The sequence below is a fragment of the Pan paniscus genome, chromosome 23 (assembly GCF_029289425.2).
Source record: "Pan paniscus chromosome 23, NHGRI_mPanPan1-v2.0_pri, whole genome shotgun sequence".
Taxonomy (NCBI): Eukaryota; Metazoa; Chordata; class Mammalia; order Primates; family Hominidae; genus Pan; species Pan paniscus.
In genome coordinates this window covers 34,058,935-34,085,862 of record NC_085927.1, presented here as the reverse complement: position 1 = coordinate 34,085,862, position 26,928 = coordinate 34,058,935, and the positions used below count along the sequence as shown (strand labels likewise).

The following is a 26,928-nucleotide window of genomic DNA, read 5'->3' as shown; positions in this document are numbered from 1 at the left end:
CAAACATTGGTTTTCTTTGGGTCTAAAGCCTGCTGGATTTCAGACAGAAACTTACATCGGTGGCTCTCCAGGTTTTCAGGCCTTCAGAGCCAGATCAGAATGACACCATCAGCTCTCCTGGATCTCTAGCTGGCCAACTGCAGATCTTGGGACTTCTCAGCCTCCATAATTGCATGAGCCAATTCCTTTAATAAGGATCTTGTTATATATAGAATGCTTCCCCTTTATCCGAGGGGGATATGTTTCAAGAACCCCTACGGATGCCTAAAAATGCAGATATTGCCCAACTCCATATATACTATGTTTTTGCCTATACATAAAGACGCTGCTCAACTTATGATGGAATAAAAATATCATAAGTTGAAAATATCATGAGTCAAAAATGCATTTAATACACTTTACCTACTGAACGTCATAGCTTAGCCTAGCCTATCTTAAACATGCTCAGACCACTTACATTAACCTATAGGTGGACAAAAATCATCTAACATGAAGCCTATTTTATAATAAAGTATTGAACACCTCATGTAATTTATTGAATATTATACATTACATTAAAAATGTGACAGTTTCATGCCATCATAAAGTTGAAAAATCTTAGGTCGAACCACAGTAAGTTGGGGACCATGTATACATACCACCTATGATAAAGTTAAGTTGATAAATTAGGCACAGTAGGAGATTAACAACAATAACTAATAATAAAGTAAGCAATAATACAATATGCTAGCATCACTACTCCTGCACTGTGGGTCCATTATTAAGTGAAATAAGGGTTACAAGCACTGTGATACCAGACAGTTAATCTGATAACCAAGACTAAGGGACTAATGGGCAGGCAGCACACACAGCATGGATACATCGGACAAAGTGAGGACTCATCTTCCAGGTGTGACAATGAGACGGCGCAAGATTTCATCATGTCATTCAGCACAGTCCACAATTTAAAACTTACCAACTGTTTGTTTCAGGAATTTTTCCATTCAATATTTTCAGACCTTGGTTGACCATGAGGTACTCAAAGCATGGAAAGCAAAACCATAGATAAAGGGCAACTGGTGAATACTTATATTTTCTCCAGAGAAACAGAACCAATAGGATGCGCATGACACAATCATATATATTGGTTAAATATAGTTAAATATACTATATATATAAACATCTCTCTCTCTCTCTCTGTCCTACTGGAGACATATATATATATATATATATATATATATATATATATATATCTATGCTATCGGTTCTGTTTCTTGAGAGAACCAAGACTAGTAATACACTTAATAAAACTAAGAACAAAATGAGATAATTTCCCTTCAAAGTCTAGACTAATTCCATTTCCTGAAATTTCCATTTCTACTAAAATTACATTTAAAAAAACCCTTTATGTAAAATGGATTTCAGTTATAGGTTCGGCCTTAAACAGTTTTTTTCTATCTACATAAATTATTCAGCAAGATATTCTAGGCCAGGAGCAGTGGCTCATGCTTGTAATCCCAGCACTTTGGGAGGCCGAGGTGGATGGATCCCCTGAGGTCAGGAGTTCGACAACAGCCTGGTCAACATGGTGAAACTCCGCCTCTACTAAAAATACAAAAATTAGCCGAGCGTGGTGGCACATCTCTTAATTCCAGCTACTTGGGAGGCTGAGGCAGGACAATCGCTTGAACCCGGGTTGCAGTGAGCTGGGATCACACCACTACACTCTGTCCTGGGTGACAGAGTAAGACTTGGTCTCAGAAAAAAAAAAAAAAAAGATATTCTAAAGCTGTGCAGATCATAGGAAAAGTTCTATTTTACAGAACTGTCACCACACTAAGCCTTGAATTCCATGGGCCCTACCTATTAAATAAATGCCTATAGCACCCACCAACCACTGAGACAATCACAAATGCTTCCACAAATTCCTTAAATGACCCTCAGGCTCATAAAAAAAAAATTATAATTCACCAGAAGATCCTGGGTCCCTACCTGGTCGAGAGGGAGGAATCACTGGCTGACATTCCTCCCTAGAGCCCCTCTAGAGCCCTCCAGGCAGAGATTACAGAGCGGAGGAGCGAAGGAGCACAGTTCACAGCACTTCCAGTGTCTTGGAGAAGGGGAAGTGGTGGAAATTACCACTCTCTCCTCTCCAACTTTGCTCAAGGGTGTCACATCAGCACACATCACTGAGACCTCTAGTCCAGGAAAGTCAAGGTTTGGGGGAATAAAAAGTAGCTCTCCTCATAAAAACATTGTGGATCCTGCCTCTGTGTTCTAAAAATAATCTGAAACAATAGTCCATGAAGTATGCCTCATGTATTTGTCAAACAGTGTTTCTTAAAAACACCAAAATAGATGCACTGCTCCCAAAAATAACAGGGAAAGACACTGAAGGCCTTGAACCTCTCCCAGGCAGCAAGCACCATGTCCTGTGCGGTACCTTGTACAGATCACTGGATCCTCACATGATCCCAGGTGGGTATGTCTAGATGAAGGAACTAAGGATCAGAGATTGCAAGTAATTCTCTCCAGGTCAATTCATTCTTGAGGAACAACGGTCTGAATTCAAACCTCACTTCACTTCTGCCACTCCATATGGCCTCCAATATACACATAACACAAGTTAGGAATGCCAGCTTTTGATCTCAATGAATATTTCACAACATATAAACAAACCATAACAACACTAAAACTACACAGCTCAACCTGCCCCTTCTAGATTTGTCTGCTTGTCCAATGTTGTCATCAGTGCTGGTATACTTTTTGTTTTTGAGATGAAGTCTTGCTCTTCTCCCCCAGTCTGGCGTGCGACGGCACGATCTTGGCTCACTGCAACCTCTGCCTCCCGGGTTCAAGTGATTCTCCTCCCTCAGCCTCCTGAGTAGGTGGGATTATGGGCACCTGCCACCACGCGTGGCTAATTTTTGTATTTTTAGTAGAGACAGGTTTCACCATGTTGGCCAGGCTGGTCTCGAACTCCTGACCTCAGATGATCCGCCCTCGGCCTCCCAAAGTGCTGAGATTACAAGCGTGAGCCACCGCGCCTGGACCGTGCTGTATTCTTAATCAACATTTTTTATTTTGAAGGGACTAATTACCATGTTATTTAACATAAAACCTTTCTTAGAGCAGAATATTTATTGCCAGGTCTAGATCAATATGATTAAATTAGAGCTGTAAAAGTAAAATTCTTAGTTGTAATCATACTAATTGGAAGAAGGGAATGAGGGATGGGCATGAGTTGAAAAACTATGCTCACTACCTGGGTGACGGGATCCGTACCCCAAACCTCAGCATCGTGCAACATACCCATGCAACAAAACTGTGCGTGTACCCCTTGAGTCTAAAATAAATTATTGACATGTATTAAAATTACTTTTTTAAACAATTATTGAAATTATTTTAAAAATCATACTAATTTATATATATCTACTTTTAAATTTAAAATATTTGCCATAATTTAATATTAAAATATTATTTGGGTGAAGACACAAACTACTCTCATTAGAGAAATAAACCCTTCATTTACAAGGCTGCAATCTGGGTGGCCTGAACGCTCACTAGAATGTCCCAGTGCTCCTCAGGACAGGGTTCACAGCTCTGGGAGCCCTGCCCAAAGCTAATTACACATTCACAGCCACACAGGAAGCTCCAGAGTTTCCTTTACTTCTACAAGGAGATCATATAATTAAAACCTCCTGAGGAAAACAAAGGGCTATCTCTTACCTACCATATAAGGTAGACATAATACTATTTAAAAATCAACTCATAGACTCTTTACTAGAAATGAAAAATATCTTGGAAGCCATTTTACAGGAAACTCTACGTGCAACATCGACAAAAAAATATTCTTGTAGTTACAAGAGTCTACTGTGGGAGGATCCTGACTACTAAAAAGTTATGAGGCAAGTCATTGTGGGCACAACATTTATTTATCAATAAATGTTTATTCCATGTCCAGGCAAGCCAAGCACCAATTCTCTGGGAACCTAGTCAAGGAGGACTCAAATATATGGGCATATAAAGACTAGGACAGGCCGGCCACAGTGGCTCATGCCTCTAATCCCAGCACTTTGGGAGGCCGAGGCAGGTGGATCACTTGAGGTCAGCAGTTTGAGACCAGCCTAGCCAACATGGTGAAACCCTGTCTCTACCAAAAATATAAAAAATTAGCTGGATGTGGTGGTGCGTGCCTGTAATCCCAGCTAATCGGGAGGCTGAGGCAGAAGAATCGCTTGAACCCGGGAGGCAGAGGTTGCAATGAGCCGATATCGTGCCGCTGCACTCCAGCCTGGGCAACAAAGTGAGACTCCATCTCAAAAAAAAAAAAAAAGGACTAGGACAAAAATACCTACTTTCAAGGAGTTCACAGTCTACAGGAATAAACAGGACATGTAAATGAACAAAATATGTCCCCATCCTTTATGAACCTACTTTAAAAAACAAAAAACAGGGCAAGTATATGTACAGGATACAATGGAAGCAGAAAGATCCCCAATTCTGCCTTACTTTGGGCAACAAAGTAGGAGGTACACCTCGAAGGTATGAGAGTAAACACAGGTTCAACTGAAGAACTCTAATGACTTGGCTAGAATACAGTATGGCTAGAATACAGAAATGTCAAAATGAGGACTTGTCGGCAAGGGCCAGAAGACCAGTCAAGCCCTGGACTTCATGTGACACAGGACGGTGAATAAAAGCCGTGCAGTCCTATAACCTGACTTGCAGTTCCCAAAGACTAACCTGCGCTGCTGTACTGAAGATACAGAATGGGAGAGTCAGGGATGAGGAAAACAGAATGGGCATCTAATTCCCTGTAATGTCTTTGCTCTCCCTTAATCTAAGCTTTATATTCAAAATAAAAGTACCACTCTCACTCCACAACTCCCCCAGTATCTGAAGACCACCATGGCGATTCCCTAAATTGGCCCTCCTTCCAAGTCAGCACCACACATTCCCCATCCACTCCTCCAGATTTCAGTACCCTGTGTCCACTGGCATCAAAGTATGACAGGCACCTCAGAAGTGGGCACAGATACAAGACAGATCTGGTCTGGCAAGCACAGAGCTCAGCAAGACTATTATTTCCCTCGATCTAGAAACTGAGCTGCTCCTACCTTAATCTAAGAAAAAAAAAATCTGCTTTTCTAGGAGCTTCCAGAGGCTCATAATAAGTTCATGGTTATCTAATATTTTCTTTCAAGTCTTTTACCACACAAACTGCTGCTAAGCTACTGTTCTCTTTCCCCCCCCCCCCTTTTATTTTTTGTTTTGGAGATGGAGTCTCGCTCTGTCGCCAGGCTGGAGTACAGTGGCACAACCTCGGCTCACTGCAACCTCCGCCTCCTGGGTTCAAGCAATTCTCCTGCCTCAGCCTCCTGAGTAGCTGGGACTACAGGCACGTGCCACCACGCCCCGTTAATTTTTGTACTTGTAGTAGAGACGGGTTTAACTATGTTGGCCAGGATAGTCTCGATCTCCTGACCTCGTGATTCGACTGCCTCGGCCTCCCAAAGTGCTGAGATTACAGGCATGAGCCACTGTGCCCAGCCTCCCCTAATGTTTTATTATGAAATTTTACAAACATGCAGAAATGTTGAAAAAACTGTACAGTAAGCAACATCCCACTTCTTTCCTTTTCTTCTTAATTTTTTTTCTCTATCATAGCACACTACAGCCTGAGCTCCGCCTCAGCCTCCCAAGTTGCTGGCATTACAGGAGCACACCACTATGCCCAGCTCTTCCTCTTCATTGCTGTGTAATCTGTATTCTAAAAAATCTAAACCTTTATCTGTTAAAATTTTTATTTGGTAAATCAGCCCAAGGTTCCAGCCTTTAGGATACTTTTAAATTCTGACTTTGACTTGAAACCCATTAGTCTTCCTTCTAACAAGTGCTGTCTTCAATCTAAGTCACTTGGCCACCCAGTATTCTCATCTACAATAAAAAGGAAGTTGGACTCTAAGGCATCTCTACGACACCTTCTGACTATTGTAATGTCAGATAATTCACATAATTGATGACGTTACATAGGACAAAGCAATGGTAAGGCTATGTGACACACCAAAAGAATCTCCTTCCGGGTCTCCCATACAATGGGTAGAGAACTGAACTTAAAGGTCAAGAGACCTGAGTTCAAGCTCCAGTTCTGCCATCCAAGTTGTGTGACTCTGGACAAATCACTTAATCACTTTATGTATCTGCAAATCTGTTTCTTCTCCTATAAAAAAGAACTGATAAAATCTAGTTTATAGAGTTCTTGTAAAAAATAACATGTGTAAACCAACAAGAACATAACTCCTGATATCCCACTTCCAGAAGTTACTTCATCACAGATCAAAGGTCAAAGGAAAAATGGTATAACAGTCCAAGGTTAGGGACAGCAACTTATTTCAGTGGTTCAGAAACCCCACCCTCACCAACCATCCACCCATGAAAAACACACCAATCAAGTTTCAGAAATATACCAAAAGGACATTGTAAATTTATCTTATTGTCATACTGCATCCAGAAGGATCCACCCTGATTAGAGGACAACACAAATTGTCCTGGATATCACAAGAAAGCTCCAAGGTCATTCCCTGGCTGAGAAGCACCTTCAGCCCTGGCACAGGGTGGGACGGGAACCCTTCTTGGCAACTACAGGGGCAGTCCCCAATCTCTCCATTCTGTAGTTACACCAGGATCTTGATTGCTGTCACTACTTTCTTCTTTCAGTTCCTCCTATTCACCTCCATTAGAATCTTTTCCCCTCAAATGTTTCCAAAATGTACTGCTATTTAAAACCATTTAAATTTCCTATTTAATTAATAATTCTCTGTGCTTATTCAAAAACAAAAACAACAACAAAAAGAAAACACTACTATCCAGGAGACTGCCCAACCACGTATGATCAAATCTGTATCCTTCTATATCCTTGGGTAAGTTAACCTCTCTGAAATCTGTTTCTTCATTGTAAAAGGGGGCTGGTGATACTATGTACCTTCCTTATAAGGATGTTGAGAGGATTCAATGAAATAATGAGCCTAAAGTGGTTAGCAGGCTGGCAGCCCACAGTAAAGGCCAGATAACATGAGCTATCATAATTTACAGAAGAATATACTGCATGCCCCATGTATGACTACTGCCTTATTAAAATAAAAGCAGCAATTCAAAAGACACTTTGTAAAACAAACCCTTTATAAGGAATGACTAAAGATTGTTTTTACCTACTACTTAGATTAGATTATATACCATGGCCCACAGATGTCAACAAACAACATTAGCTTATGGGTTTTTCCCACTGAAAATTACATATTATGAAAATACATAGTATGGAGTACACTGGAACAAAAATCAAGAGACCTGGATTGCAGTCCCAGGTCTGGCACCATCTATGTGACCTTGTGCAAGTCACCCACACTCTGTGAGCCTTGTTCATAAAGGAGAGTGGATTAGTAGCTTTCAGAAGTTTGAAAATTTCATTTCATAATCTGTACTTTCAGAACACGGAATCAAACAATTTAAGAGGAACTGCTTATTAATTATGACTTTTTATGCCTATCAATACCCACTGAAAATCCAAAAAGGGTTTTTAACCTAAGCAATCTAAATATATTTATCTCTCTTACTTCACAAACTTCATTTTCAAAATGTAGAGATCATATTAAAATTGTAAATTAAGAACAGACTTAAAACACTGAGAAGAAAGAATCACACAGTCAAGGGAAACTATAACTCAGGGAAAGGGCCACTTCAGAGTCAGAAAGTGAATGCTGCTAAATGAAGCAAAATCAACAATCGATTTGATAAAACATGTGTCTTACCAAAAGCCAATCAAAACTTTCAAAAGAAACCCAGTAAGAAGTGTTTAAATCAAATAAATCATAATGTAATGGATTGATCCTATATTCTTCAACATATACATAACCTTTCTTATGGTGAATTATGACACACATTCAGAAAGGTGCATTTTATGTACACATTTTAAAGACTTGGAGTGAGACTCCACTGAAAAAGTCAAGGACTACTAAGAGGGAAAGTCTGAGCCTTGTCATGTCAAAAAACTGCACATGTGCAAGTTGGCATATATTCAAGGTGCATGAAACAGACAGGAGGGAGAGAGAAGCAGGGGTAAGATGCCTTCAGATATGTGATTCTCTGCTCAGTCTGAATCCAGACAGAAGTCCAGTACTGCTCAAAAAACTTCAATGCTTACTGACTGAGGCACAACTTTTAAATGCTTGTTTTTATAAGACAGTACTTTCTTAATTTTTAAAGACAGATTTTATACTATGCCTAAAATTGTAACATGTAGTACATTTAACAGGGTAGTTTCCCATTTCCAGGAATCAACGATATCGGTTATGACTTATGAGGAAAGATGGCATCCAGATCTACCTCCCCTGTTTCTACCTCCAACTCCAGGACGAAAGAAACTGTACTCTATGTCCTCTCCCCACTCCAGGTAGGCACTCCCCCTTAAACAGCCTCATGGCCACGGAAGGAAAATGCAGCTCCATTCTGCTTTAACCCCGTTCTTCTCACAATTCCCTCCTTTCTGCCTGTCCAACCAGTTAAGAAAGTCTCAAGGTGAATCCACAGGAGAAAGACTGCTCAGTCATGCCTGAGTGGCCACTTTAATCAAGATAAGGAGGTGATGGTGAGCAGGGCCAATGAATCCCCAGTGGAGGGAAGGAGGCCAAGTTATGCTGCAGTGGAGTGGAATAAAAAGCTGAGTAGGAAAGAAAAGGATAAAAAACTTCTCAAAAATGTGTGAAGGGGAGAGAGCCAGGGGGTAATGAGGAGGCAGAGACACTTTGTTGATGTTGCCATTGTCATTTAACTATGAAAGTAGGCTGCCTGGAAGGCACCAGCCAGTCAATGTGGAAAGCCCACACTGCACAAATACTAGGGCACTGATTCTCATAATAACCCCAGGTGGACGGAAAGGAAAAACAAACTTTGGTTAGAGAGGAAAGCAAGCACAACTACATATAGGATGCTAGACCAACCACAACTACACATAGGATGCTAAAAAAAAAAAAAGGAGGTAGTTATCAGTAATACCAACTCAAATGGCCACTAAACAGCACAACTGTATTCCCACTTGTTTTGGCCAACGAAAAGCTCACTCACACTAACTTATGATTTCTATTATTCTATGAGGCTTAACCCAAGAAAATAATTAGAAACGATTAGAAGCTTCCTGGATTTTTTTAAACTTAGAACCACGTAAGTCTTCTCCTTCTTTCTACTTTTTGAAAAATAATGAAATAAAAGTCCTAATCTTATGCCAAGACCTCTTCAGATCCATTTCTGGAGATCTTCTCTCACTTTAATGCAAGCTGCTGGAAAGGACGTTAAGCTACTGACAACACTTAACATTCCAGACAAGTGACAAGCCTGGAAAAGGACAGCCTAAAAGAATGTCTGGCAACAGTACATAAGTGATTTTTTCAGATTTAGTCCAAAACACATTCGTTCCCAAAGTTCAAACTGCCAGAATGCAAAAAATTTTGCGTCTCCTCTGGCCACTACCTCCTTAGCCAAAGTTTCTGAATATTTACAAAAAGAAAACGTTTATTCAGGATCCTTTCAAACCACAGCTTTATGCTCAGACTCTTGGCAGGCAGTTTAAACTTGCACAATTTGGTATCGATAAAATTAACTGTCAGCCACAGTTTTAATTCAAAACATCAATCTATTTGTACATTTATAACAACCTCTGATGTGAAATACTAAGTGAAACATTTCATTTTGCACTTCATTAATGGTTCAAATATAACAATGTAAAAAATCCTTTCTAAAAAGCTTATAATTGGCTGGGAGCAATGGCTCACGCCTGTAATCCCAGCACTTTGGGAGGCCAAGGCAGGCGGATCACAAGATCAGGAGTTCAAGACCAGCCTGACCAACATGGTGAAAACCCGTCTCTACTAAAAATACAAAAATTAGCCAAGTGTGGTGGCAGACACCTGTAATTCCAGCTACTGAGGAAGCTGAGGCAGGAGAATCGCTTGAACCCAGGAGGCAGAAGTTGCAGTGAGCCGCCATTGCACTCCAGCCTGGGCGACAGAGCAAGGCTATGTCCAAAAAAAAAAAAATGCTTAAAATTTTGGATTTGAGAAGTCTTTCTAAACTAAATAAGTTAAAATAGAATTCAAATTCAGTGTAGTAAAAACTAAGTCTTCAACAAGCATTTCACTGGTTAGGTTAAAAAGAAATTAATAAAAAATGCTAAGAAGTTCTTTTTCCCTGTGTCTAGTGAGTATAAAGCAGTGGTACTTAATGAGGGGTAGGGGACAATTTTGTACCCTAGGGGATATTTGACACTTCCTGTACACATTTTTCGTTGTCACAACTGGGTGGGAGGCAAGGTGCTACAGACAGTGAGTGTGTAAGAGGCCAGGAATCCTAGTAAACTCCCTACAACACACTGGACAGCCCCCCACGACAAAGAATTATACAGCCTAAAATATCAATACAGTCAAGGCTGGGAAACCTTGGTATAAGGGGACTGGTTAAACTTGGAAGGAAGGGTTTGTCTTTCTGTAAATCGTTCCGTAAAAAAGGTCTCATGTACAGACAATCTGCTGAGAAAGCCACAGTTCTGGCAGCTGGCAAAGCTGAAAGAGAAGGGAAAATCTATGCACAGGGCCCTCGGATTTCCACCCATATTCCCCAGGAAAGGATACAGTTCCAGGAAGGGCTCTCTCTGATCTCCCGGAATGAAATCTGAGATGAACCACAGGGCCTTATTGCTTACCTGTACCTCCTTTTTGTAGTCTCCAGCTGGCCTGGCACAGACTGACAACCCCAAATGGATGGTCGAAATCCACTGTTCTCCAGTCCCTCTCAAACCTCACCGGCAAGAAGGAAAGAAACTAAGCCCCGAGGGCCCATTATATTCCAGCGGGGTCCTAGGGATTCCACACTCATTCAGTTCCTTTTCATCATAAGAAGTGGGTATTATAATATCAGATCCACTGTAAAAGGTGATCCTGAAGCAAATGGTAGAGCAGGAGTCTGAATAGGGGCACCTCCAACAGCCACATCCACCCCACCACAGCTCCCAGGGGTTTCTTTCTAATCTCAAGGGTGGCCTATACCCTGGGACTATAGGGGGCCTTGGTGTGCTAAATCTTCAGAGACATTTTTAAACGGTCAAGACGCCTCTTGGCGACTGGAAGAAGTTCCTGACCTCGCGGCATTCCCTCCTTCCCATCCCCACTACCACACCAATCCTATGCCAGCCTGTCTGTGTCAGGGAAGAAGTCCAGCTGGACAACTCTGGCAGCCTCCTGTCGCCCTCCCCTGCCAGCAATCCTGTGACACAGCTGTGTGTCCACACTCTAAAGCACACATCCCACCAGGCCACTCTCCTGTAAAATAATGCCTCACTGTCCCAGGCCAAATACCCCAGCGCCGATACCTGCTTCTTCAAATCCAGGCTCCAACCCATCCCTCCATCTCATTTCCATTTTACGTGCACACATAGTCACACACTCTCACATACCCATACTTTGGCTCCTACTGTTCCTACCCCTGAAAACCCCTTACCACTTTCTTCCCTGAGAAATAACTGCTCGTGCATCACTTAAGGACTCAGCTCCACTGCCGTGTCCTTAGTGATACCTTCCCTTGTCTCTAGTTGGTTGGCCCCCCATCCCTCTTACCTTTCTGGCCACAGCACTCACCTAAGTGTCTTTTATCCAGACAACATTTAGGGTATACTTAGACCAAAAAAGTCATCGCTATTTATCTGAAATTCACATTTACTTATTTTTAATTTTCATTTTTTTGGAGACAGAGTCTCGCTTTGTAGCCCAGGCTGGAGTGCAGTGGCGCGATCTCAGCTCACTGTAACCTCTGCCTGCAGGGTTCAAATGATTCTTCTGCCTCAGCCTCTTACTTGAAAAACAGACAAAAGCAAAGCTATGATGTGAATAGCCTGAATTACTGCAAAAAGTACATGAATGTCAGAAGTAAATCCTAACTCTTACTAGATAGGTCAGTTAATCAGTGACACAGTTCACGGCCTGTTACTAAGATATCCTATAACTGAGTCTAGAACTTTACTCACTTCTTAGTGGTAGGACAAAGATATAAGACAGAAAAAGAGGAAAGCAGTAAAAAGTACTTCCTTTCAAATTCAAAATGTCATGGTCCATACTTCCTTATTAAAATGCCGAAACACACCATATGACTCAATTATTAATACAATAATTTTGCTGTTACCAACTTAGGATAAGCTTCACCTATGTCTTTATCTCAGGAGCAATGTATTGCAAGTTCAAGCAATAAAGTGTAATTACATGCGAGAATGTCAATATAACATAACCAATCAGGTACTAAAAAAACAGAATATGTAAAATAACTATGATGTTTCTTCCCAATATTTCATTCTCGTTTTTAAAAAGTAAACTTTCAGAACAGTACTGTAAGACATAAGCAAACTTTACTTTCAGTAAAAGGTTACTACTAACAGCAAGTGTCAAGAATAGACTACCATGCAGATTTCACTGCAGCTTACCCCCACTTTATCAGATGGAAGTCTTAAATCTAAGCCTTCGAAACTATATTCTAGGTTACAAACATCACCAAAAAATCACCAAAGCCCTACACACATATACATGCCTCTGAGAATGTTGCCTGTCGAATCTGATTTACTGAATAAATGAGTAACTTGATTATTTTAGCTTAAATAAACAATCGCTTCTAAGGACTTCAAAACACAAAATCAAGATTTTCTTTTCAAAAAAGAACAGCGCGCCAGGCACGGTAGCTCACGCCTGTAATCCCAGAACTTTGGGAGGCTGAGGCGGGCGGATCATGAGGTCAGGAGTTCAAGATTAGCCTGGCCAACATAGTGAAACCCCGTCTCTACTAAAAATATAAAAATTAGCTGGGCTTGGTGGTGGGTGCCTGTAATCCCAGCTACTCGAGGCTGAGGCAGGAGAATCACTTGAACCCAGGAAGCGGAGGTCGCAGTGAGCTGAGACCGCGACACTGCACTCCAGCCTGGGCGACAGAGCAAGACTCCGTCTCAAAAAAACAAAACAAAACAAAACAAAACAACAAAAAAAAAAACAGCAGTATTGTTTTAGGTCATAACACTTAACATAGACCACGTGATACACAGAAGGCAGCTCTTTGAATAGGAGCAGCCTGGGACATTTGCTGGCTTGTATTCATGAATTTACATACCAAGTGGAAAGAACTCAGACTGTTTGGGTAGAATATGCGTTCAAATGCTAACAACTCCACCACTTATTAGTTATCTGGCTCTAGGCATGTTACTCATCTCCAAATTTCGGTCTTTCATCTTTAAGTAGAAACAGCTAACACATAGGATGCTATAAGAACCACATCAAACGATGTGTGGAAACTAACAAGGAAAATGCTCAGCCCACAGAATTACAGTAAGCATCCATCTCCTTTCCTTCCCACTACAACCAGAAGGACAAATTTCCCTTTATCCTAAACTTACTTTCTTCTATCTTGTCACAGTACTAGTAGACATATAGCTCTCCCTTTCCACTACAATCCCCAGGGCTGCTTCCACTCCGACTTAAGCAGAGAAACTTCAGAGGTTCTTCTAGACAACTACAAACTTTGTCACCCAATCTAAGTGTGTGCCACCCTCTTCCAATCCTAACCACCACAGCTTTGATCACTCTAGAGTTTAATTCAACACAGCTTTCTTTTACCTTCCTCCATCTTCCTCTTCAATCAACTACAAAATTACACTTACTTTTCCTTTGATTGTCCCTGGTGACTATGTGTCTCTCCCTTTCTCTTCTCATCCACTCCCTCTACTCTGCATGAGTCACTCCACTGGCCTTTTATCAGGCTTTCTTGACTGACACCGATCTCTCTGATCCTTTCTGTATTCTTTCAAATTGTCCTCCTTCTTTCTGAACTGTTCCTTTTTAAAGACGGGATAATAGTATTGTGGTGGTGTTTTTTTTTTTTAAAGATTCTCAGCTGGGTGTTGTGGTTCATGCATGTAATCCCAGCACTTTCAGAGGCCAAGGCAGGCAGAACACGAGGTCAGGAGATCGAGACCATCCTGGCTAACGCGGTGAAATCCCATCTCTACTAAAAATACAAAAAAATTAGCTGGACGTGGTAGTGGGTGCCTGTAGTCCCAGCTACTCGGGAGGCTGAGGCAGGAGAATGGCGTGAACCCGGGAGGCAGAGCTTGCAGTGAGCCGAGATCACGCCACTGCACTCCAGCCTGGGCGACAGAGCAAGACTCTGTCTCAAAATAAAATAAAATAAAATAAAAGATTCTCTATTAATTAAATTACAAAATAATGGAATATCTCTGGAAAATTCTGAAATACTTGGGAACTCACATACTTCTACGTCTATGAACTAAAGAAGAAACCAAAAGGGAAATCAGAATGTGTTTTGAACTTAAAATGAAAACATAACATATCAAAATTTGTGGGCTATCCTTAAATTACCTTTAAAAACTTAAAGCAGTAAAGGGAAATTTATAACACTAAACACCTATGTTGGAAAAGAAGAAAAGACTCAAATCAGCTCCTACTTTAAGAAACATGAAAAAGAAGAGCAATGAAACACAAAGTATGGAGAAGAAAAGAATAAACATCTAAGCAAAAATCAATGAAATAGAAAACGTAAAACAGAGATCAATGAAACAAAAAATGGGTTGAGAGGATCAAGAAAACTGATAAACCTCTAGCCACACTCATAAAAAAGAGAGGACACAAATTACCAGCATTAAGAATGGAAAGGGTAACAACACTACAGATTCTACAGCTATCAGAGGAAAATAAGAGACTGTTAGAAACCACTTTATGCCAGTAAATTCAAGAACCTAGATAAAATAAATGAATTTCTTGAAAGACAAACTATCATAAAATAAATGAATTTCTTGAAAGACAAACTATCGAAGCTCAAACAGTGATAAATAATTTGAATAGCTCTATAGTTATTGAAGAAATTGGATTTGTAGTTAAAAACTTTCCTACAAAGAAAACCCCAGGCGTAGATGCATTCATTCAGGAATTCCACTAAAGAAGAAATAAAACAAATTCTTTACAAACTCTTCCAGAAAACTGAGAAGAATATTTCCCAACTCATTCTATGAAGCCAGCATTACTTTGATACCAAAATCTGACAAAGACATTACAAAAAAAGAAACCTACAGACCCATATCTCTCGTGAAAATAAATGTAAAAATTACAAACAAAATTTTAGCAAATTGAGTCTAACAATCTAGAAAAAAAGGATAATATATCATAACCAAGTAGGGTTTATCCCACAAATGCAAGGTTAGTTTAACATTCAAAAATCGGCAAGGCAGGCTGGGCGCGGTGGCTCACGCCTGTAATCCCAGCACTTTGGCAGGCCGAGGGGGGCGGATCACCAGGTCAGGAGATCGAGACCATCCTGGCTAACACGGTGAAACCCCATATCTACTAAAAAGACAAAAAATTAGCCGGGCGTGGTGGCCAGCGCCAGTAGTCCCAGCTACTCCTGAGGCTGACACAGGAGAATGGTGTGAGCCCAGGAAGAGGAGCTTGCAGTGAGCCGAGGTAGAACTACTGCACTCCAGCCTGGGCAGCAGTAGAAGACTCCATCTCAAAAAAAAACAAAGTTATCGGCCAGGCACAGTGACTCACGCCTGTAATCCCAGCACTTTGGGAGGATGAGGTGGGTGGATCACCTGAGGTCAGGAGTTCGAGACCAGCCTGGCCAACATGGTGAAACCCCGCCTCTACTAAAAATACAAAAATTAGCCAGGCATGGTGGTGCACACCTGTAATCACAGCTATTTGGGAGGCTACGGCAGGAGAATTGCTTGCACCCAGGAGGCAGAGGTTGCAGTAAGCCGGGATTATGCCACTGCACTCCAGCCTGGGTGACAGGGTGCGACCCCGTCTTAAAAAAAAAAAAAAAATTCAAAACTCAATGTAACTCACCACATTGTAAACTAAAACAGAAAAGCTGTATGATCTTCTCAATACACACAGAAAAACACTAAACAAAACCCAACATTCATTCCTTATTAAAAAAATACAAAACTCCACACAGAGGATAACCTACTAAACCTGACAAACAGCATATATGAAATACCTGTAGCTAATATCATACTGAATGACGTAAGACTGAATATTTTCCCCATAGGATCAAAAATGAGACAAGGAAATCCACTTTTACCACGACTGAAACTGCCTTTACAAAATTATGACTGAGATATTAAGAGATCTAACTTAACCGACTCCATCTTGCTTCTAACCTCCCAGTTGTCCTTGCTCATTCCTGGGTGCAGACTGAACTAACTTCGGGAGAAACTTATAGTTTATAGTTTAAAACAAAGATGGTAACAGCCCTTTCCCAAAGCAGACCTCCTTCTTGCCTGGGCACCAGACTGCCTTCGTAGGACTCACATTAGACACAAGATTAGAAATTATGGTTTAGGAGTCATGCAGCTGAAGGCTAAAGATTCTGACCCTCCCTAAACTGCTCTTAAGATCAGTGCTTGAGAAATTTTGCAGACCCTGCACTTGATGGATCAGCTGGCACCATCCAGATCGATTAATTGGCTCATCTGATCTTGTGGCCCCCACCCAGGAACGGACTCAGCTCAAGAAGAAAGCTTCAACTCCTTTTGATTTCATTCCTGACCAATCAGCACTCCTGGCCCATTGGCTTCCCCCCACCTACCAAGCTGTCCTTAAAAACTCTGCTCCTCAAATGCTCAGGGAGACTGATTTGAGGAATAATAAAACTCCGGTCTCCCACCCAGCAGGCTCTGCCTGAATTACTCTTTCTCTATTGCAATTCCCGTCTTGATGATTCCGCTCTGTCTAGGAAGTGGGCAAGGTGAACCCATTGGGCAGTTACACTTCTATTCATTATGCACTTAGAAGTTCTAGCCAGTGCAGTAAAGGAAGGAAAAATAAATAAAAGGCATTCAGAGTGGGAAGAAAAAAGTACAACTGTCTTTATTCACAGACAACATTGACAGAATAGCCAATGAAATCCATCAAAAAGCTTTGAAAATGAATTACATTAAGGTCTCAGGATACAAGATTAATACACAAAAACCAAGTATTGCTTTTATATATTAGCAATGAATAATGGGAAGTTGAAATTCACAGTATCAAAATATATGAAATAGAAGTAAATCTGACCACATCCCTTCAAAAAACTGGAAAGATTTGTACACTGAAAACTACAAAATATTGTTGAGAAAAATTAAAGAAAAACTAAATAAATTGAGAAGTATACCATGGTCATGGGTTAGGAGATTCAATTTTATTAAGAAGTCAATTCTTCCCCTGAAATTATCTACAGAATCAAAACAATCCCAACAGAAATTCCAGGAGCTTTTTTGTAGAATGTGACAAGTTGATTCTAAAACACAGAAATGCAAAGGACCTAGGACTGATAATTGTTGAAGGTAGGTGATAAATACATCACTTGGTATTTCACTACATTTTTCTCTCTACTTTGTAAATGTTTGAAATTTTCCATAGTGAAAACATGTTTTGAATAAAAACTCAGATGCTTCCAGGAACACATATAAATACAAAACATCCTTCCTTTAAAATTTTCATTACATTACAAAAATGGTTTCCTCTTTCATACTACCTTAAGTCTAACTCCCTGGCTTGGTTTCCCAGGCCCTATAACCAGTCCTCTCTGCTTCCTGTTCCTCTATAACAGGGGTCAACAAACCACAATCCGGGGCCAAATCTCACCCATCACTTGTCTTTTTTCAGCCCAAAAACTAAGAATGTTTTGCACTTTTAAATGGTTGGGGGGAAAAAAAATCAAAAGACTATTTTGGGCTGGACACTGGCTCATGCCTGTAATCCCAACACTTTCGGTGGCCGAGTAGGGTGGAGAGCGTGAGCCCAGAAGTTCAGGAGTTCAAGACCAGCCTGGCCAACATGGTGAAACCCCGCCTCTACAAAAAAATACAAAAGCTAATGGGGGGTGGTGGCAAATGCCTATAGTCCCAGCTACCTGGAAGGCTGAGGTGGGAGGATCACTTGAGCCTGGGAAGTCAGGGCTGTAATAAGCTGTGATCATACTGCTGCCCTCCAGCCTGAGCAACAGAGTGACACTGTCTCAAAAAAAAAAAAAAAAAGTTATTGAAACATAGTCACATTCATTCACATCTGTAGTGGCTGTGGTTACTTTTGCACTACAATGATGGAGTTGATTAGATTCAACAGAGACCTTAAGGTCTTCAATGACTAAAACATTTACTGTCTGGCCCTTTACAGACAGTCTGTCAATCCCTAATTTATTATATGCCTTCTTCTCCCTCAGCTAACTAATTGCCTCACCCCAGGAATGTTCATTACTACCTCTTCTTTGTTCAAGCCCCAGCTACTCCTCAAAACCCAAAATTCCCTTCTTCCCCTTTCCCAAATCCTAACCATATCAGCAATTTGTGTGGAAGTAGGTAAGCAAAACACCATTCGTTATTGTGTAAAGCAAGGCGTTGGAGATGCGGTCCCTATATGTACAAGGGGAGGCTGATTACCCCTCGATTCATTTCCAATTTCTCAAAGCAGGTTGGCAGGCTAGCACCTAGGAAGGAGAGAGCGAGCAGATGATGCAGATAGAGCACTGAGAAACTCCTCAGTAACTCATGAGAGTTCATGTGTCAGTCCCCTTGTCTGCTATGTCATCCTTTAGACACCAATTCAAGACAGCAAAATTCAAAAAAGAAATGAGAAAGAAAAAGGTGATGAGGGGCAGAAGGAAAATAGAAGAGAACTTGTCACTTCACAATGTAGAGACTGTCACAAACTGTGGTGAATGGAAAACTATTGTGTTCACCTGGGCGTGGTGTCTCACGCCTGTAATCCCAGCACTTTGGGAGGCTGAGGCGGGCAGATCACTTGAGGTCAGAAGACCAGCCTGAGCAACATGGTGAAACCCGGTCTCTATAAAAATACAAAAAATTAGCCGGGCATGGTGGCACATGCCTGTAATCCCAGCTACTCGGAAGGCTAAGGCATGAAAATCACTTGAGCCCAGGAGGTGGAGGCTGCAGTGAGCTGTGATTGCACCATTGTTGCCCTCCAACCTGGGCAACAGAGCTAGACCTGTTTCTAAAATAATAACTAACTTCATTTCAAAGTTAAGGCCAGGTGCAGTGGCTCATGCCTGTAATCCCAGTATTTGGGAGGCCGAGGCAAGGGGATCACTTGAGCCCAGGAATTTGAGACCAGCCTGTGCAAAATAGTGAAACCTTGTCTCTAAATTAAAATAAAATAAAAAGTAAACAAAGTCAAATTTTTTTTAAAAATCAGAAGAGAAACGTTGAACTGCATACTTCCAGGCCCAACAGAGTAGAGGTCAGCACAGGCGCAACCAGGTTGCGTATCTACATACAATCTGCCCTGGCAGGAAGGACATCCTTTTCTTCCAGGTTTAACCACTCTAGGTGACCCAGATTATTTTAAATTATAGCGTCAACAATTTAAAGCAGCTTTTACTGTAAGGCACAATCTCAGTAATTAATAGGGCAATATAATAAATACATAAAAGCTCAGGGAGAAAACAAGACTCTTGAATGGGCCTGGAAGTTTTGCCATGTCCCCCAAAGTACTCTCGGTTGCATCCTTCGGAACCTTTCAACACATACACATATACCTCCCTCATCCTTTTGTGAAGAGTGTCTATTAATCACTAGATTAAGAGGATTTGGATAAAATTTATAAATGTACAAACTGTGCTACCAAGGACTGACACATTTACTTTTCTAGCTCATCAGTTTATGTCCTAGAAAAACTCCAGATCCACATTAACCAGCTGTTTCCTATTTTACATTTTACGATGGTGTTTCCGCTTTCACCTGCAAAGTGACTAATAGTAATACCTATTACAGTAATTTAAGTAACACCATTTAGAGTAATTTCATCTTTAGTACTGTATTTATACTACTAAGAAAGCTGCCAACGATTCAAGCTGCACTCACTGGTGAAACCCTATGCTATATATGTAATTAATTTATTTCCTAAATTCTTACCTCCCTCCACCCCCTCCACTGGAAAATAAACTCTAAGAATGCAGAAGTTTTTGTGTGTTTTTCTTCAACGCTTAGAGCAGTGCCTGGCACCTAACAGTCAATATCTGCTAACTTTGATGAATGAATGGTATATTTATATTATGCAATATTACTATGCAGCCATGAAACACAATGAGTTAGAGTGGTACCAGCTAATTTAATGGAATTTCCAGAAGTATGAAATTAAGAAAACAAGAAGAAAAGTGTCAAAAATATCATCCCACTTTTTTTCTTCTTCCCTGAAACGGAGTCTTGCTCTGACACCCAGGCTACAGTATAGTGCTGCCATCATGGCTCACTGCAACCTCAAACTTCTGGGCTCAGGGAATCCTTCCACCTCAGCCTCCCATGTAGCTGGGACTACAGGTGTGTGCCACAACGCCCAGCTAATTTATTTTAAATTATTTTTTGTAGAGACAGGGTCTCCCTATGTTGCCCAGGCTGCTCTCAAACTACTAGGCTCAAGTGATCCTCCCACCTCAGCTTCCTGAAGTGTTGGGATTACAGGTGTGAGCCACTGTGCCCAGCCTAATCCCACTTTTTAAAAAGTATACCCCCAAATCCATACACTGGTGAGGAAGTGGAGAACGTGGAATCCTCATACACAGAATTTAAAATGGTACAGCTCTGGAGAACATTATAGTAGTTTCTCAAAGTGTTTAACATAGCTACTACACGACCCAGCAATTCAATTCCCAGATATACACCTGAGAGAACTGAAAGGATATGTCCACACAAAAATTTGCAGAGGAACTTGTACATACTTGTTCACAATAGCATTATTCTTAATAGCCCAAAGTGGCAAAAACGCAAATGTTCATCAACTGATGGACAAATAAAGCATGAACAACTGATGGACAAATAAAGTATATCATTCAGCATATAAGAAACAAAGTGCTAATACATGCTACAACAGGGATAGACCTTAACATTTTGCTAAATGAAAAAAGCCAAACAAAAGGTCATATGTTGTATGATTCCATTTACATAAAAATACCTAGACTAGGCAAATCCATAGAGACACAAAGATCAGTGACTGCCCAGAGCCAGAGGGAGTGGTGAATGTGAAATGACTACTAATGAGTACAGACTTCTTTTTGAGGTATTGAACATATTATGGAATCAGATGGTGGTGATCAATGCATAACTTTGTGAATATACCAAAAACCACATGAAAGGTACACTTCAAAAGCCTGAATTTTAAGGTATGTGAATTATATCTCCATAAACCTGTGATTTTGTTAATATATGCTTATTTGCAAATGAATACATGGATAATGAGGAATAATATGAAAGGTTAATGACAACCTTGGTGATAGGGTACAGGAGACTGGGAGAGGAAGATAAGTGTTGAGGTAGAAGAAGACAAAAAATAAAAGACCAAAACAATAATCCAAAGCCAGGGGCCATGAGTTGGGAGATGGAGCAAGATGAAGTGTACAAAGAAATGAGCATAAATCATAAAAATGAGGGAACTAGGGTTGAAAAATCCAGCAAGTAGTTTGTAATGGGGGAGACGAAGCAAACCTATGTAACTGCAATGATTCAACGCAATTTGCAGAAAATGCAGAAGGGCAAGAAAAGCAATGAAAAAATGGATCAGAAGATTTAAAATTGGCTCTACCCCACCAAAGTTTTAAAAAGCAAGCAAGAAGAAAATTCAGTTGCTCCTGGGCAAGAATTCTTGGGCCCAGTGGGGTAGAACCAAACCGTGATAAGGAGACACCAGTGTTTTGTAAGCAAGAGAATATATTAAGGAGAGAAAAGGGGCATTTATTGGGAGAAAATGTCTCACTGTGATTGTTCTGGAATAAAGTAGCCCCATCGGACTGCCTCAGGAACTCATGATGGAAGAGGTGCCACTGGAAAATGGCTTAGTCGGGATCTTCCCCAAGAACACTAGAAGAGAAAGAGGAAGAATAGAATAGCTTTAAATTTTAGCAGATATTTCTTTTTCTTGTTTAATTAAAATAAACCTTATTGACCTAATATTTTTGAGACTGGGCTCTTGCAATGCTGCCCAAGCTGAACTCAAACTCCTAGGCTCAAGAGATTCTCCCACTTCAGCCTCCTGAAAAGCTGGCACTACAGGTGCGCACCACTGGGCCCAGCATAATGGCTATTTCTTGACAAATCTTGACAATGCCACCAGTATGTTTTTCTTTAGAGACAGAGTCTCGCTTTGTAGCCCAGGCTGGAGAACAGTGGTGTGATCCCTAGCTCACTGCAGCCTCAAACACCTGGACTCAGGAGATCCCCCTGCCTCAGCCTCTCAAGTAGCTGAGACCACAGGTGCGCACCACCACACCTGGCGAATTTTATTTTTTTTATTATACTTTAAGTTCTAGGGTACATACACCTGGCTAATTATAAAATGTTTATCTGTACAGACAGGGTCCCGTTATGTTGCCCAGGCTGGTCTCGAACTCTCGGCCTCAAGCAGTCCTCTCCTCTTCACCTTCCAAAGCCCTGAAATATGCCCAATCCAGCCTGCCACCAGTTTCTTTGCATACTTCTTTCCTAGGCTTGACCAAGACCTTTACTTTCTTCTGTGTACAGCTCAGCATTGAAAAAAAAAAAGTTTAGGCTGGGCACAATGGGTCACACCTGTAATCCCAACACTTAGGGTGGCCAAGGCGGGAGGTTTGCTTGAACCCAGGAGTTCCACACCAGCCTAGGCAAGATGGCAAGACCACGTCTCTCAAAAACAATTTTTGTAAAATTAGCCAGGTGTGCCGGTGTGGGCCTGCAGTCTCAGCTAGTGAGAAGACTAAGGCAAGAGGAACCCTTGAACCCAGGAGTTCAAGGCTACGGTGAGCTGTGATCACCTCTCCAGCCTGGTTGATAGGGTGAGACTCAGTCTCTGAAAACAATTGAAAATAAAAAAAGTTGAATAATTAGTCTTCTTTTTAGAGGCAATGTATTTTTCCTCTTTAACTTTTTGTTTTCCTTAGGCTATATGCACAATAGACAAAGTTGAAATTTAATCTTAATCTCTTAAACCCTTACTGTCCAAACACATCAAACTCAAAAAAAAAAAAAAAAAAAGGTGAAAGGTGTACAAGAGAAAAAAGGGAAGTGATCTGTGTCAAATGTACATTCCTTCCACAATTTGGGATAAAAATGATGCCTACCTGGTCTCTGGGTGCCAAAATAAGACATTAGAGACACTCCCCTCCTTCAAGAAATAAAATTGGAATCAGACACTAAGGTACAATTAAACAGACTTTGAAAAGTTGGTACGCACTACTGGGAGGTGTCTCACAGCTGTCAGGGTCAAGTGCAACTAGAATAAAAGCTCCTAAGGGCAGAAACTAAGTGGCTCACTTCCTCTGTAACACTGCCGTGCCCAGCACTGTACCAGCACCCCAGCAGAGTCAACAACTTTCTGTCAAGCCACACACTTATGGTCTCATCGTCCAGTGGAGGTCGCAGACGAGACATAGTGTGCCAAGTCCCAAATGCACAGGGTGCCAGAGGGTCTGCAGGAGGCAGGAGGACTAGGGAAGCCTTCTAGGCAAGGTGATGCCTGAGCTGAGTTGTTTTTCTTTTGAGTTCGGAACATTAATTTAATCGGAGGAAAACAAGGGACATGAAAAGGGCAAGGAAATAAGAAAATGAGCTGAGTTTTGAAGGCAATGATCAGATGAAGTGAGAGAAGAATATTCCAGCAGAGGGAGACAAGGAGACTGCAGAGATTTCAAGGGGCCAAGAGCTGTTCAGTGCAGCTCAGTGAAGCACCTAAACAGAGGTAGGGGAAGGAGAACAGGGATCAAAGCCCAGTATTGAAGTGTTCTGGATACCAAGCTAAGGAGACCTTATTACGAAGGCACTGGGGCTGCTGAAGGGTTTAAATGGGAAAGTGATTGTGAACAGATTCATAGTTTGGAAAGATACAGGCAGAAGTAAACCTCTGGATTTAACCAAAAAATAAAGGACAGAACCACAATGAAGATGTTGGAAAAGATCAGGAAAAACACTGTTAAAAGATATTCACTCTCTTCTCTTATTTACAGATTTCCTTTATGGAATACCAAATTATTCTTTGAAAATAGAGAACTCAGAAGTGGCTGAGAGCAGTCAGTCAGTCTTCAGAATGTAAAAACTACTATTCTGAAGAAGTAGATATTACATTATTAATTTCATTTCAAGATGCTTTAAAAACGTGCCTTTTGATACACTGCAGGTTTTTTAAGAGTAAGTCACAATAACTCTAAATCTTACTTGAAATTAACAGAAGAAGAGCACTATAAATTTTAAAGGCTTCACAGACACAGAGATCATCTGTTATGTTCACTTTGGAACAGATCATAATTGTCCCTCCCTCTCAACATACCCAAAATACGTTGTTTAAGGCTACTTTCCTAATGGTCATGTTATTTCACAGTAAAAGACTGAGGTCACAATGATTTCTGAGCTGACAGAAAACCCCATGCGGGTTCTTTACCTCACATCTAGTCTATTCAGTACTAACAATTCCAACCACCAGAAAGAATTTCCCTGCCTAGGCTTATTTGTTGGCACAACACAAAAAAATCTCCTGGGGCTGGGTGAGGTGGCTAGTGCCTGTAATCTCAGCACTTTGGGAGGCCAAGGCAGGCAGATCACCTGAGGTCGGGAGTACCAGACCAGCCTGACCAACATGGAAAAACCCTGTCTCTACTAAAAATACAAAATCAGCCAGGGGTGGTGGCACATGCCTGTAATCCCAGCTACTTGGGAGGCTGAGGCAGGAGAATCGCTTGAACCTGGGAGGCGGAGGTTGCGGTGAGAGGAGATCATGCCATTAGACTCCAGCCTGGGCAACAAGAGCGAAACTCTGTCTCAAAAACAATTATATCTAATAAGAAAAGATCTATTTAACAATGATCAGAATAGGAACATCTTTAATGCCATGCAAATTTAACAGCTTTCTCAGTGGATTTCTCAGTAGACTGTGACAAATGACCTCAAAATAAACTCATATTTACTCTTAAGAAATACTCTATATTTGAATCTTCTTAACAGCAAAAGCCCCAGGAACTTTTTCCTGAACTCCCTAACAACAGCAGCAAAACAAGAGATTCTCGGCTCTCTTTATTTTTAAAAATCACAATAACTACCCTTGTATTTACTATTTACGTTTACCATATATCACCATTTACTATCACCATCATTTCATAAAAGATGCTTTATTTTAACACCAAGAAAGCGGAACTTTTTAAAAGAAAAGATAGTCCTTCAATTGAATAAATTGAATTGTATAAAAGACTCCCAATATTGTCCTTTTTTTCTTATTTCTGTTCCCTTACTGAGCTGAGCAGTTTGCATAATACCACACACAGGTTAGTCATGTGATTTAAATATGTATATGATAGTAATTTTGATACTATCACTTAAGTCATTCGAAATATCAGATGCACTGTGTGTCAAGTCAGTTATAGAGAACCACTGCTTCAGAGAAATCACATCTGAGGAAGAAACACCGCAGATACACCCCCTAAAAGTTCACCTTTGAAACAGAAATTTTGATACAAACTTCACTTTAACTACAACTGTAATTGTAATTATTACAGTTATTCTCCACTCACTAGATACTGTACTTGACACTCAAGTTATTTGGTTGGCTACCAACATGCACCTGTGATAAAGCTTTCCTATGGCACAACATTCACTTTCTTACTGAAAATGTCAAGAAAACCCCTACACACCTGCAACCATTAGGAAGCATTCTCCAGCTATCAAAAAAGTCACTGAATCGGCTAAGCGACTCTCTGTGGTACACACTAAATCAAAGGGGAAAAGGTGTTTTTTTGGAGGAAAAAAATACTGGATCAGCCATTTATTCATAGAAACAATTTTACCCACAACAATACTTCTCCTTTCACTATATACCCTTCTATATTGGTTTGGTTATTTTACAACATACATGTATATTGTAATAGCTGTTTTTTTTTTTTTTTTTTTTTTTTTTTTTTTTTTTTTTTGAGACAGTCTCACTCTGTCGCCCAGGCTGGAGTGCAGTGGCGAGACCTCGGTTCACTGCCCCCTCTGCCTCCTAAGCAATTCTCCTGTCTCGGCCTCCCGAGCCGCTGGGATCACAAGCGTGTGCCACCACGCCCTACTCATTTTTATATTTTTTGTAGAGACGGGGTTTCACCATGTTGGCCAGGCTGGTATCGAACTCCTAACCTCAGGTGATCCACCCGCCTCGGCCTCCCAAACTACTGTGATTACAGGCGTGAGCCAGGGCGCTCGGCCTTGTTATGTCTGGTTTTTTTTTTTTTTTTGAGACGGAGCCTCGCTCTGTAGCCCAGGCTGGGGTACAGTGGCGCGAACTCGGCTCACTGCAACCTCCGCCTCCCGGGTTCAAGCGATTCTCCTGCCTCACCCTCCTGAGTAGCTGGGATTACAGGCGCGCGCTTTTTGTATTTTTAGTAGAGACAGGATTTCACCATGTTGGTCAGGCTGGTCTTGAACTCCTGACTTCAGGTGATCCGCCCGCCCCGGCCTCCCAAAGTGCTGGGATTACAGGCATGAGGCACCGCGCCTGGCCTGGTTTTTAATTACGAAGAAAAAATTACTATAGTCCCTTTGGTATCACCTACATTGGCAAAATTGCAGTCCCCCTCCACTCCCTGAAGCCAACAGAAATCACTGCTGTTGTCTACAAAGCCTACAGCTGTGATTTCATCTCAAGATGTGTCCTACTGGGTGACAGCAAATGCCACTTTTTAAAGGCTTGTATCTGTTACAAGCTTGGGAAATATTATCATGGCTTAAGAGGCTCTTTTGACAAAAGAAAACACTGTTCCCTGAAATCACCTGGGCTGTTCACGGGAATCTTTTCCTCGCCCTTCCGGTACTTGGACAAATGATCAAGGATATCAACAAATCAAGGTTCCCCGCATTTGAAT

General features: G+C 41.1%; 1 protein-coding gene across 3 annotated transcripts in view; it reads right to left on the bottom strand.

Annotated features, from left to right (window-relative positions):
- Nucleotides 1-26,928, bottom strand: part of SPECC1L (sperm antigen with calponin homology and coiled-coil domains 1 like) — a 148,265-nt gene that overhangs the window by 120,378 nt on the left and 959 nt on the right. Inside the window, exon 2 of one of the 3 annotated variants that reach the window (XM_008953090.5) lies at nucleotides 21,828-21,931. The exons of the other annotated variants lie outside the window; for them this stretch is intronic. The gene's annotated coding sequence lies outside the window, so the exon portion shown is untranslated. The remainder of the gene's footprint in view (nucleotides 1-21,827; nucleotides 21,932-26,928) is intronic. 3 annotated transcript variants of the gene reach the window in all.